General features: G+C 40.5%; 1 non-coding gene across 1 annotated transcript; it reads left to right on the top strand.

The window, feature by feature from the left end:
* Positions 1-10492: 10492 nt before the first annotated feature.
* On the top strand, positions 10493-10566 carry TRNAC-GCA (transfer RNA cysteine (anticodon GCA)). Its single transcript has one exon. It is a non-coding gene; the product is annotated as a tRNA-Cys (tRNA).
* The last annotated feature ends 1157 nt before the right edge of the window (positions 10567-11723 follow it).

The raw sequence follows: 11723 nt of genomic DNA on the forward strand, positions 1-11723 counted from the left end.
CAAAATTAAAAATATTTGTGCTTCAAATGACACTATTAAGAAAATGAAAAGAACCCACAGAGTGCGATAAAACGTTTGCAAATCATATATCCAATAAGGACTTGTACTCACAATATGTAAAGAAGTTTTAAAACTCAATAATGAGGCCGGGCACGGTGGCTCACGCTTTTAATCCCAGCACTTTGGGAGGCCGAGGCGGGCGGATCACGAGGTCAGGGGATCGAGACCACAGTGAAACCCCGTCTCTACTAAAAATACAAAAAATTAGCTGGGCGTGGTGGCGGGCACCTGTAGTCCCAGCTACTCGGAGAGGCTGAGGCAGGAGAATGGCGTGAACCCGGGAGGCGGAGCTTGCAGTGAGCCGAGATCGCGCCACTGCAGTCCGGCGTGGGTGAAAGAGCGAGACTCCATCTCAAAAAAAAAAAAAAAAAAAAAAACCTCAATAATGAAAAGATAAATGGCCTAATTTAAAAATAGGCAAACAATTTAAATAAACATCTCTCTTTAAAACTATGTAAATGGTAATGAATATATGAAAAGATGCTCAACATCACTAGTTATCAGGAAAATGCAAATCAAAACCACAGTAAGATGCTACTTCACACACTGAGATGGCTATAATCAAAAAGACCAACAATAACAAGTGTTAATAAGGATGTGGAGAAATTGGAACCCATATGCATTACTGGTGGGAATGTAAAATGATGCAGCTGCTCTGCAAAACAGTTTGGCAGTTCCTCAAAATGTTACACACAGTTACCATATGACCAAGCAATTCCACTCCTAGGTATATACCCAAGAGAAACAAAAACATACAGCCCCACAAAGACTTGCACACTAATGTTCATAGCAGTATTATTCATATGGAGGGGATAGAGAAGAAAAGCCTGGAAAATAGAACAAGACCAGATGGTACAAAGCGCTGACCGTCATGTTAAGGGATATGGTCACGGGAAAAATATCCCTCTAGCAACAACAAGAAAAATTAACTGAAGGGGTGTAAACTGGCCATACAACCAGTGAGAAGGCCAGGCACGCCTGTAATCCCAACACCGAGGCAGGCGGATCACAAGGTCAAGAGATCGAGACCATCCTGACCAACACGGTGAAACCCCATCTCTACGAAAAATACAAAAATTAGCTGGGCGTGGTGGCATGAACCTGTAATCCCAGCTACTCAGGAGGCTGAGCCAGGAGAATCACTTGAACCCAGGAGGCAGAGGTTGCAGTGAGACGAGATTGCACCACTGCACTCCAGCCTGGTGACAGAGCGAGACTCCCTCTCAAAAAAAAAAAAAAAAAAGTGAGAAAATGTTTCCATATTCAGGATTAAGAGATGCTAAGTATCTTAATTAGGGCATTGGCCATGGGGTGACCAAAAAAAACTGATAGACTTAGGAAATATTTTGGGATAGAAAGTCTGAAGGTGTTTCTTAAAGAGGAGTTCCAAAAAGAATCTTCAGTATTGGCAGCATCACTGAAATAAGTATAGAGCTTCCCAAAGTCACTCCTGTGGAAGAACACATTCCATTCCCTTCTGTCTTCTACAAACTCTGCACCACATGTGCTGGGCTGAATGTCTACAGCCCAGGGACGTACTCCCTGAATGTGCTCACTTCTTATGAAGTTGTTTGTTTTTAAAGGCTAATCTGTATTGTTCACGTTTCTGCATAAGCTCTTGTCAGAGAAATGGAGGAAAAGCAGGTAAACAGTGGTCCAAGTGGATAAGTTTGTGCTGTTTTATTTTGTTTTGTTTTGTTTTGTTTTGTTTTGTTTGATTGACAGTGTGGCCTAAAACTCAGCTGTCTGAACTCGTTTCCCTAAAAGTAGGAGTGGGAGTGAACTTCCATTGCTATGGTTCTCAGCAATTAAGAAAACAACAACAAAAACCTCTATTTGTGTAAAATTAATCAGATTTTAAAATTTCATAATAATGTAAACCAAGTTGTATCATCCTTACATACTAGCAATAACTTTACCTGAAATAAATTGTAACTATGAGCTCATGTAAGTGGCTTGTACAAACTTAAGGCATACCTTAAATCAGATCACCTGAGCACTTACTGAGAGCCAGAGGATATGAGAAAAATGATTAACTACTCCCCTGGCAGATAGGGATCAGGGGCTAGAACTGGAAATAAATAGACTCAGAAGAGAAATCAATGAACCAAATCATCTCCCTCCTTCCAACTGCCGGGCTATGGGATGAAATCTTTGCCCCAGTGGCTCATAAACTCCTTTGCTTAAATTAGAAAGTTTAGACTCTATTCCCAGCCAAAAGACACTGAGAGTTTAAAATAAACAAGGTAAAAAACAAAATAACTGTGTTTTTGATCCCATTATACAAACAAAGGATGGGAAAGGCTGATAATGCAGTGAACACGATGCAGACGCCCCAAGGTTACAGGCCTCTCTTCATAATCTGAGCTTCAGGCAGTGTGCAACATCTTGTATTAGATAATCATAGGGGATTAATCATGTAAAATGCTTGAAAGGTTTGTGCAAAATTTATGGATGTTTAGAAGGCCCCACCAAATACATTTTTAGTCAAACTGAGCTGAAGACGTATTTCACTATTACCAGTTGAAAGTATAAGAAAAAATTGTGGAAAAGGGATGGTGGCCAGCTGTTTTCCATCTCCACCAAGAGAATAGGTTGAATTTGTGTTTAAATAGTAGGGTTGGACAAAAGAAAGAACTTTCCACCCATAATATTCCATCTACTGCTAAAATGGCACATGAAAGATGTTGTCTATCTCCATTAGAGAGTTTTAAAAGACAAATATGTTAGCTTGTTAGATGGATTATCTTTGCATAGGAAGGGAAGAACTTATCAGGCATGAGAAACATGAGTCTATGAATTCTGTCCTGAGAAACTAGTGATTAGCTTAAAAACGTGACTGTCACTTGACATCAGCTTTTGATGTGGTTTCTCCATTATCTGGTTACTCTTAAACTAGCAACTAACCAAATTCAAGATGTGAAAATTATAATTTAAAAACATTCTGCTTTTTCAAAGATAATGTTCAGTATTGCATAATTTCTCCAATTAAAACTCTTAAAGGGATTTTTCTATTAATATTAAAAATCAACATAACATTCAATGCCAAAATATATTTAGGAAAATAATCATGGACAAAGCTCAGAGAACATTCTGGGCAGTGGGGGTTGACGGGGAGAGTAACTGAGGGAGTTACTGGTACAGGAATGGATATGTAAATCAAGAGAACAAAACAGAAAACAGGAACTATATCCAACTATTTGTTAAAATTTAATATATGACAAAGTAAATTTTTCACATAAGGGGGTAGAAAGGACTTCTTTTTTTTTTTTTTTTTTTTTTTTTTTTTGAGAGATACAGTCTCACTCTGTCGCCCAGGCTGGAGTGCAATGGCACAGTCAGGGCTTACTGCAGCCTCAACCTCCTGGACTCAAGCAATTCTCCCACCTCAGCCTGCCAAAATGCTGGGATTACAGATATGAGCCACCTTGCCCAGTCAGAAGGATTTTTTTAAATGATGTTGGAATAAATAGTTGGCAAGTAAAGAAAAAGTCATTTAAGATCTATATTCTCTCCTATATAACATAATAATATTTAGATGAGTTTATACACATTCAACAAACAACATGGAGCGCCAACTGTATACTGGGTATGCAAAATGAAAGACCCAGTTTTTGTCCTCAGAGGTGCTCACAGTGGCATGGGGGAGAAAGGTAAACAGAAAATTACAAAACAGTTTGATAGGCAAGGAAGTTCAAATTGCTCCTTCCACTGAGGTTGAACACAAGGAGAATTCGGCAGGCAATGGTAAGGTACAGCTGCATTTAAGAAGATGGATGCTTCCCACTTGATCATGGTGGATAAGCTTTTTGATGTGCTGCTGGATTCGGTTTGCCAGCATTTTATTGAGAATTTTTGCAACGAAGTTCATCAGGGATCTTGGTCTAATATTCTCTTTTTTGGTTGTGTCTCTGCCCGGCTTTGGTATCAGGATGATGCTGGCCTCATAAAATGAGTTAGGGAGGATTCCCTCTTTTTCTATTGATTCGAATAGTTTCAGAAGGAATGGTAACAGCTCCTCGTACCTTTGGTAGAATTCAGCTATGAATCCATCTGGTCGTGGACTTTTTTTGATTGGTAAGCTATTAATTATTGCCTCAATTTCAGAGCCTCTTATTGGTCTATTCAGGGATTCAACTTCTTCCTGGTTTAGTCTTGGGAGGGTGTATGTGTCCAGGAATGTATCCATTTCTTCTATATTTTCTAGTTTATTTGCATAGAAGTGTTTATAGTATTCTCTGATGGTAGTTTGTGTTTCTGTGGGATTGGTGGTGATATCTCCTTTAGGATTTTTTTGTTGTATTTATTTGATTCTTCTCTCTTTTCTTCTTTATTAGTCTTGCTAGCAGTCTATCAATTTTGTTGATCTTTTCAAAAAACCAGCTCCTGGATTCATTGATTTTTTTGAAGGGTTTTTTGTGTCTCTATCTCTTTCAGTTCGGCTCTGACCTTAGTTATTTCTTGCCTTCTGCTAGCTTTTGAATGTGTTTACTCTTGCTTCTCTAGTTCTTTGAATTGTGAAGTTAAGGTGTCAATTTTAGATCTTTCCTGCTTTCTCTTTTGGGCATTTAGTGCTACAAATTTCCCTCTACACACTGCCATAAATGTGTCCCAGAGATTCTGGTATGTTGTGTCTTTGTTCTCATTGGTTTCAAAGAACATCTTTATTTCTGCCTTCATTTCGTTATGTACCCAGTAGTCATTTAGGAGCAGGTTGTTCAGTTTCCATGTAGTTGAGCAGTTTTGAGTGAGTTTCTTAATCCTGAGTTCTAGTTTGATTGCACTGTGGTCTGAGAGACAGTTTGTTATAATTTCTGTTTTTTACATTTGCTGAGGTGTGCTTTACTTCCAACTATGCGGTCAATTTTGGAGTAAGTGTGATGTGGTGCTAAGAAGAATGTATATTCTGTTGATTTGTGGTGGAGAGTTCTGTAGATGTCTGTTAGGTCCCCTTGGTGCAGAGATGAGTTCAATTCCTGGATATCCTTTTTAACTTTGTCTCGTTGATCTGTCTAATGTTGACAGTGGGGTGTTAAAGTCTCCCATTATTATTCTGTGGGAGTCCATGTCTCTTTGTAAGTCTCTAAGGACTTGCTTTATAAATCTGGGTGCCCCTGTATTGGGTGCATATATATTTAGGAGAGTTAGCTCTTCTTATTGAATTGATCCCTTTACCATTATGTAATGGTCTTCTTTGTCCCTTTTGATCTTTGTTGGTTTAAAGTCTGTTTTATCAGAGACTAGGATTACAACCCCTGCCTTTTTTTGTTTTCCATTTGCTTGGTAGAATGGTTCAACATATGCAAATCAATAAACATAATCGGGCATATAAACAGAACCAAAGACAAAAACCACATGATTATCTCAATAGATGCAGAAAAGACCTTTGAAAAAATTCAACTGCCCTTCATGCTAAAAACTCTCAACGAATTTGGTGTTGATAGGACGTATCTCAAAATAATAAGAGCTATCTATGACAAACCCACAGCCAATATCATACTGAATGGGCAAAAACTGGAAGCATTCCCTTTGAAAACTGGCACAAGACAGGGATGCCCTTTCTCACCACTCCTATTCAACACAGTGTTGGAAGTTCTGGCCAGGGCAATGAGGCAAGAGAAAGAAATAAAGAGTATTCAATTAGGAAAAGAGGAAGTCAAATTGTCCCTGTTTGCAGATGACATGATTGTATATTTAGAAAACCCCGTTGTCTCAGCCCAAAATCTCCTTAAGCTGATAAGCAACTTCAGCAAAGTATCAGGATACAAAATCAATGTGCAAAAACCACAAGCATTCTTGTACAATAATAACAGACAAACAGAGAGCCAAATCATAAGTGAACTCCCATTCACAATTGCGTCAAAGAGAATAAAATAACTAGGAATCCAACTTGCAAGGGATGTGAAGGACCTCTTCAAGGAGAACTACAAACCACTGCTCAATGAAATAAAAGAGGATACAAGCAAATGGAATAACATTCCATGCTCATGGATAGGAAGAATCAATATCATGAAAATGGCCATACTGCCCAAGGTAATTTACAGATTCAATGCCACCCCCATCAAGCTACCAATGTCTTTTGTCACAGAATTGGAAAAAACTACTTTAAAGTTCATATGGAACCAAAAAAGAGCCTGCATTGCCAAGACAATCCTAAGCAAAAAGAACAAAGCCGGAGGCATCATGCTACCTGACTTCAAACTATACTACAAGGCTACAGTAACCAGAACAGCATGGTACCAGTACCAAAACAGAGATATAGATCAATGGAACAGAACAGAGCCCTCAGAAATAATGCCGCTTATCTACAAACATCTGATCTTTGACAAACCTGACAAAAACAAGAAATGGGGAAAGGATTCCCTATTTAATAAATGGTGCTGGGAAAACTGGCTAGCCATATGTAGAAAGCTGAAACTGGATCCCTTCCTTACACCTTATACAAATATTAATTCAAGATGAATTAAAGACTTACATGTTAGACCTAAAACCATAAAAACCCTACAAGAAAACCTAGGCAATACCATTCAGGACATAGGCGTGGGTGAGGACTTCATGTCTAAAACACCAAAAGCAATGGCAACTAAAGCCAAAATTGACAAATGGGATCTAATTAAACTAAAGAGCTTCTGCACAGCAAAACAAACTACCATCAGAGTGAACAGGCAACCTACAAAATGCGAGAAAATTTTTGCAACCTACTCATCTGACAAAGGGCTAATATCCAGAATCTACAATGAACTCAAACAAATTTACAAGAAAAAAACAAACAACCCTATCAAAAAGTGGGCAAAGGATATGAACAGACACTTCTCAAAAGAAGACATTTATGCAGCCAAAAAACACATGAAAAAATGCTCATCATCACTGGCCATCAGAGAAATGCAAATCAAAACCACAATGAGATACCATCTCACACCAGTTAGAATGGCCATCATTAAAAAGTCAGGAAACAACAGGTGCTGGAGAGGATGTGGAGAAATAGGAACACTTTGACACTGTTGCTGGGACTGTAAACTAGTTCAACCATTGTGGAAGTCAGTGTGGCGATTCCTCAGGGATCTAGAACTAGAAATACCATTTGATCCAGCCATCCCATTGCTGCGTATATACCCAAAGGATTATAAATCATGCTGCTACAAAGACACATGCACACGTATGTTTATTGCGGCACTATTCACAATAGCAAAGACTTGGAACCAACCCAAATGTCCAACAATGATAGACTGGATTAAGAAAATGTGGCACATATACACCATGGAATACTATGCAGCCATAAAAAATGATGAGTTCATGTCCTTTGTAGGGACATGGATGAAACTGGAAACCATCATTCTCAGCAAACTATCGCAAGGACAAAAAACCAAACACCGCATGTTCTCACTCATAGGTGGGAATTGAACAATCAGAACACATGGACACAGGAAAGGGAATATCACACTCCTGGGACTGTTGTGGGGTGGGGGGAGGGGGAGGGATAGCATTAGGAGATATACCTAATGCTAAATGACGAGTTAATGGGTTAGCACACCAACATGGCACATGTATAAATATGTAACAAACCTGCATGTTGTGCGCATGTACCCTAAAACTGAAAGTATAATAATAATAAAATAAAAAAAAAGACACATGCACATGTATGTTTATTGTGGTACTATTCACAATAGCAAAGACTTGGAACCAACCCAAATGTCCATGAGTGATAGACTGGATTAAGAAAATGTGGCACATATAAACCATGGAATACTATGCAGCCATAAAAAAGGATGCGTTCATGTCCTTTGTAGGGACTTGGATGAAGCTGGAAACCATCATTCTCAGCAAACTATCAGAAGGACAAAAAACCAAACACCGCATGTTCTCACTCAAAGGTGGGAATTGAACAATGAGAACACTTGGATACAGGAAGGGGAACATCACACACTGGGGCCTGTCGTGGGGTGGGGGTAAGAGGGAGGGATAGCATTAGGAGATACACCTAATGTAAATGACAAGTTAATGGGTGCAGCACTGCAAGGTGGCACATGTATACATATGTAACAAACCTGTTGTGCACATTTACCCTAGAACTTAAAGTATAATAAAAAAATAAAAAAAGAAGAAGAAGAAGATAGATGTTTCTAGCAATTCCAAGTATTCTGTAAGAGAGCACAAAGACTGTGTGTTGGGTGGGGATGCAGGGTAGAACACAAGGGCAGGAAAAGAGAGGAAGTAGGCACACGAGGCTCAGCAGCAGATCACAAGGGCCTTCTCATCTACAAAATTTGAATTGGATCTTCAAACCTATGGGGCTATGTGGAAGGAGAATAAGGTAAAGAAGTGGCATGATCAGATGTGTGGTTTAGAGAGCTCCCTTCACAGGAACATGGTGGAAGTTTCCAACAGAAAAAGGCAAAGTATTTGCAAGATCAGTTGAAAGGTGAAGGCAGTTTTCCCTGGAGGCAGGGAGGACAGCCTGAATGAGAGGGCAGGGCCCTAGGGATGGAGATGACCAGGGCAGGAGTTATTTCCGGAGCGACTTGACAAGCCTGAGTTATCACATCTCCAGCACTTTGATCTGAGCTGCATGTAGGTGCTATTCACCTGAAAAGAGAATTCAAATGGGAGGTAGGCTTGGCAGCAGAAGGTATTAAATGCAATTTTGGATATGCTGAGTTTAAAAAGCTTGTGGGGCATCAAGGGGAGAGGTCCATTTACAAACCTTGTTTTTGCAAATTTGAGAGCCATCAATAATATGAATGGTAGCCATTTATACATTATATTTAATTAAATATAAACATATACTGAATACTGACTATGTCCTGAGCTGTTCTAGGCTCCAGGGATACAGCAAAAACTAAAACAGACACGGGCCTGCTCCCATAGGGCTCACACTGTCATGGCGTGGGTGGGGCAAGGGTGGGGAAACAGACAGTAATCAATTATGTACATATGTTAGTGGGTGATAACATCTGTGAAGAAAAATAAGGAGACTAGAGAGTGACTGGGTACAGGGCCGGATGGCTTAGGCAAGCGAGGTACTCAGGACACTAAATGTAGAGAGGCACTCATTCTCAGGTGCTCACCCTGCGCTTGCATGAGAGTGGGTGCCTCCTTAAGTTCTGCACCCTGGGTATCTTGCTTGCCTCCACCTAGTCCCAGCCCTGACTAGATACCTGCTATTTTCTATGGATAACTAGGAAAGCCTTCATCTAAAGGTAACACCGGAGAACTAAACAATGAAGCAAGCCACATATCCCCATATGTGAGGAAAGAACATTCTAAGCAGACAAAATCATATGTGCAAACGCCCTGAGGCAGGAGAGTAGACAGTGCGTTCAAGAAATATTTCCCAGAAAGCTCACCAAGGGAGAATGTAGGAAAGAGTTCTCTCCCAATGAGAGAACTTCTCAGAGAGCACAAGTAAAGGATGGGCAAAGGGGAAAAGCCAAAAAAGACTAAGAAGGACAGGCCATGGAGGTAGGAGAAAAACAGGAGTGTGTCCTGTCACCACAGATAAGGGAGTAACTTTCCAAAGAGGGAGCAGTCGATACTGGCAACCGCCACAGATACCAGATAAGATGTGACACAAATCTTTCAGAGGCAGCAACTGGGGCTCTGTGCTGACTTTGGGGAAAACAGATTCTGACTTGGAGAGCTTTCCTAAACTAATTCCACACCTGAATGCAAATTTTGGTGTGCACTTGTAAATAATCTTCTTTGTGGTATGGAGGATCACCATAATTATTTCCATTTCAAACCCTAGCAAGCAATGCAGAAACTAAAAATTACAGTTCAATTTGAACACCTTCAATCCAGACATAATAGTCTTGTAGGAACTGATGCATAATTAAAGCCCTTGAATTCATGTCCCAGCTGGCCGAACCCTCTGTCATAAGTAGAGTCAGTTGCTGAAGTATCCCTTCCCTATGGGAATACATAGTCTCATTCTCTGACCTTTAATCAAGGTCCCACATAACACACTGGTCTTAGGCACTCTAGGAATTCTTCACCCAATAGAATGTGAGCATCCCCAATCTCGTCCCCTTGGGCTAGATGAATGGGCATTATTTATTAACTATGAATGAACACGAAGCTCCGGGTTCAACTAAAACCAAAACTCTTTGCTGGATGGAGTAGTTTCCTTTTAACTGAATTTCAGTGCTTTAGGGAATTTGTGGCTTCATAGTCTCATCACCAAAACTTACTTACTAACCAAAATAAAGTTAAAAATATCAGTGAATGTGTGAGGTTTCATGGTTTAATCAGAAACAGAGGGAGAGGCCATCACTGTAATGAAGTACAACAAAAGACACATTATGTAAAATCAAAAGAAAGCCAAAGAACATAATATGCTCAAGCTCACACCTGTCCATGGAATAATAACATTGTATTCCATTTTTACTATGCAAAAGGAAAAAATCTGTAACATTTTAAAGCTACAAGCAGTGGCGGGGGTATAGCTCAGTGGTAGAGCATTTAACTGCAGATTAAGAGGTCCCTGGTTCAAATCCGGGTGCCCCATCTGTGCGCTGGAGTTTTGCCGGGCCCAGCTACTGGGGAGGCTGAGGCAAGAGAATGGCCTGAACCCAACCCGGGAGGCGGAGCTTGCAGTGAGCCGAGATCGCGCCACTGCACTCCAGCCTGGGCAACAGTGAGACTCCGTCTCAAAAAAAAAAAAAAAAACTGCAAGCAAAGCTATCTCAGTTTAACATTTGGATTTCTAAGCAAATTGTTTACCAATCAAAACTTAAGCAAGTATTTTTTTTTTTTTTTTTGAGATGGAGTCTTGCTCTGTTGCCCAGGCTGGGGTGTAGTGGCATGATCTCGGCTCACTGCAAGCTCCGCCACCTGGGCTCACCCCATTCTCCTGCCTCAGCCTCCCGAGTAGCTGGGACTACTGGCGCCAGCCATCACGCCCGGCTAATTTTTTTTTTTTTTTCTGTATTTTTAGTAGAGACAGGGTTTCACCGTGTTAGCCAGGATGGTCTCGATCTCCTGACCTTGTGATCCACCCACCTTAGCCTCCCGAAGTGCTGGGATTACAGGTGTGAGCCACCGTGCCCGGCTGAGCATGTATTATAAGAAAAAACACTGACCCTCCCCACTCCCAAATTTTTTATTTTATTTTTATTTTTTTCTTTAGAGATAGGGACTTACTCTGTTGCCCAGGCTGGAATGCAGTGGCCTGATCACAGCTCACTGTAGCCTCAACCTCCTGGGCTCTAGTGATCCTCCCACTTCAGCCTCCTGAGTAGTTGGGCCAACCGGTGTGCAACACCACACCCAGCTTTTTTTTTTTTTTTTCCTGTAGAGACAGGGGTCTCACTTTGTTGCCCAGGCTGGCCTACCTTTTTTTAAAAATTTATACTAATAAGTTAACTTTGAAATCAGCTTAGACAGATTTTTTTCCCCTCTAAATGATGCTTCTGTGAAAAATATGAATTATGAGCCACACCTGCTGGCTGACACCTGCTTCTGGCTTTTTCCTGCTCTAAAATGGCTGACTGAAATGGAAATGAAGCAGGAATTCATAGTTAAGGGTCAATTCTCGGACCGAGGCCGTGATGAAAGAATGTACTTGGATAAGAAACAGAAGGTCCTTGCACTTGGCCACTTGGATAGATTCTTGGTGGTAGCCTAGGCAGTAATTAATTCACAGATCCAGGTGTTGTATGTTGTGT

Source organism: Symphalangus syndactylus, chromosome 4 (assembly GCF_028878055.3).
Source record: "Symphalangus syndactylus isolate Jambi chromosome 4, NHGRI_mSymSyn1-v2.1_pri, whole genome shotgun sequence".
NCBI classification, from domain to species: domain Eukaryota; kingdom Metazoa; phylum Chordata; class Mammalia; order Primates; family Hylobatidae; genus Symphalangus; species Symphalangus syndactylus.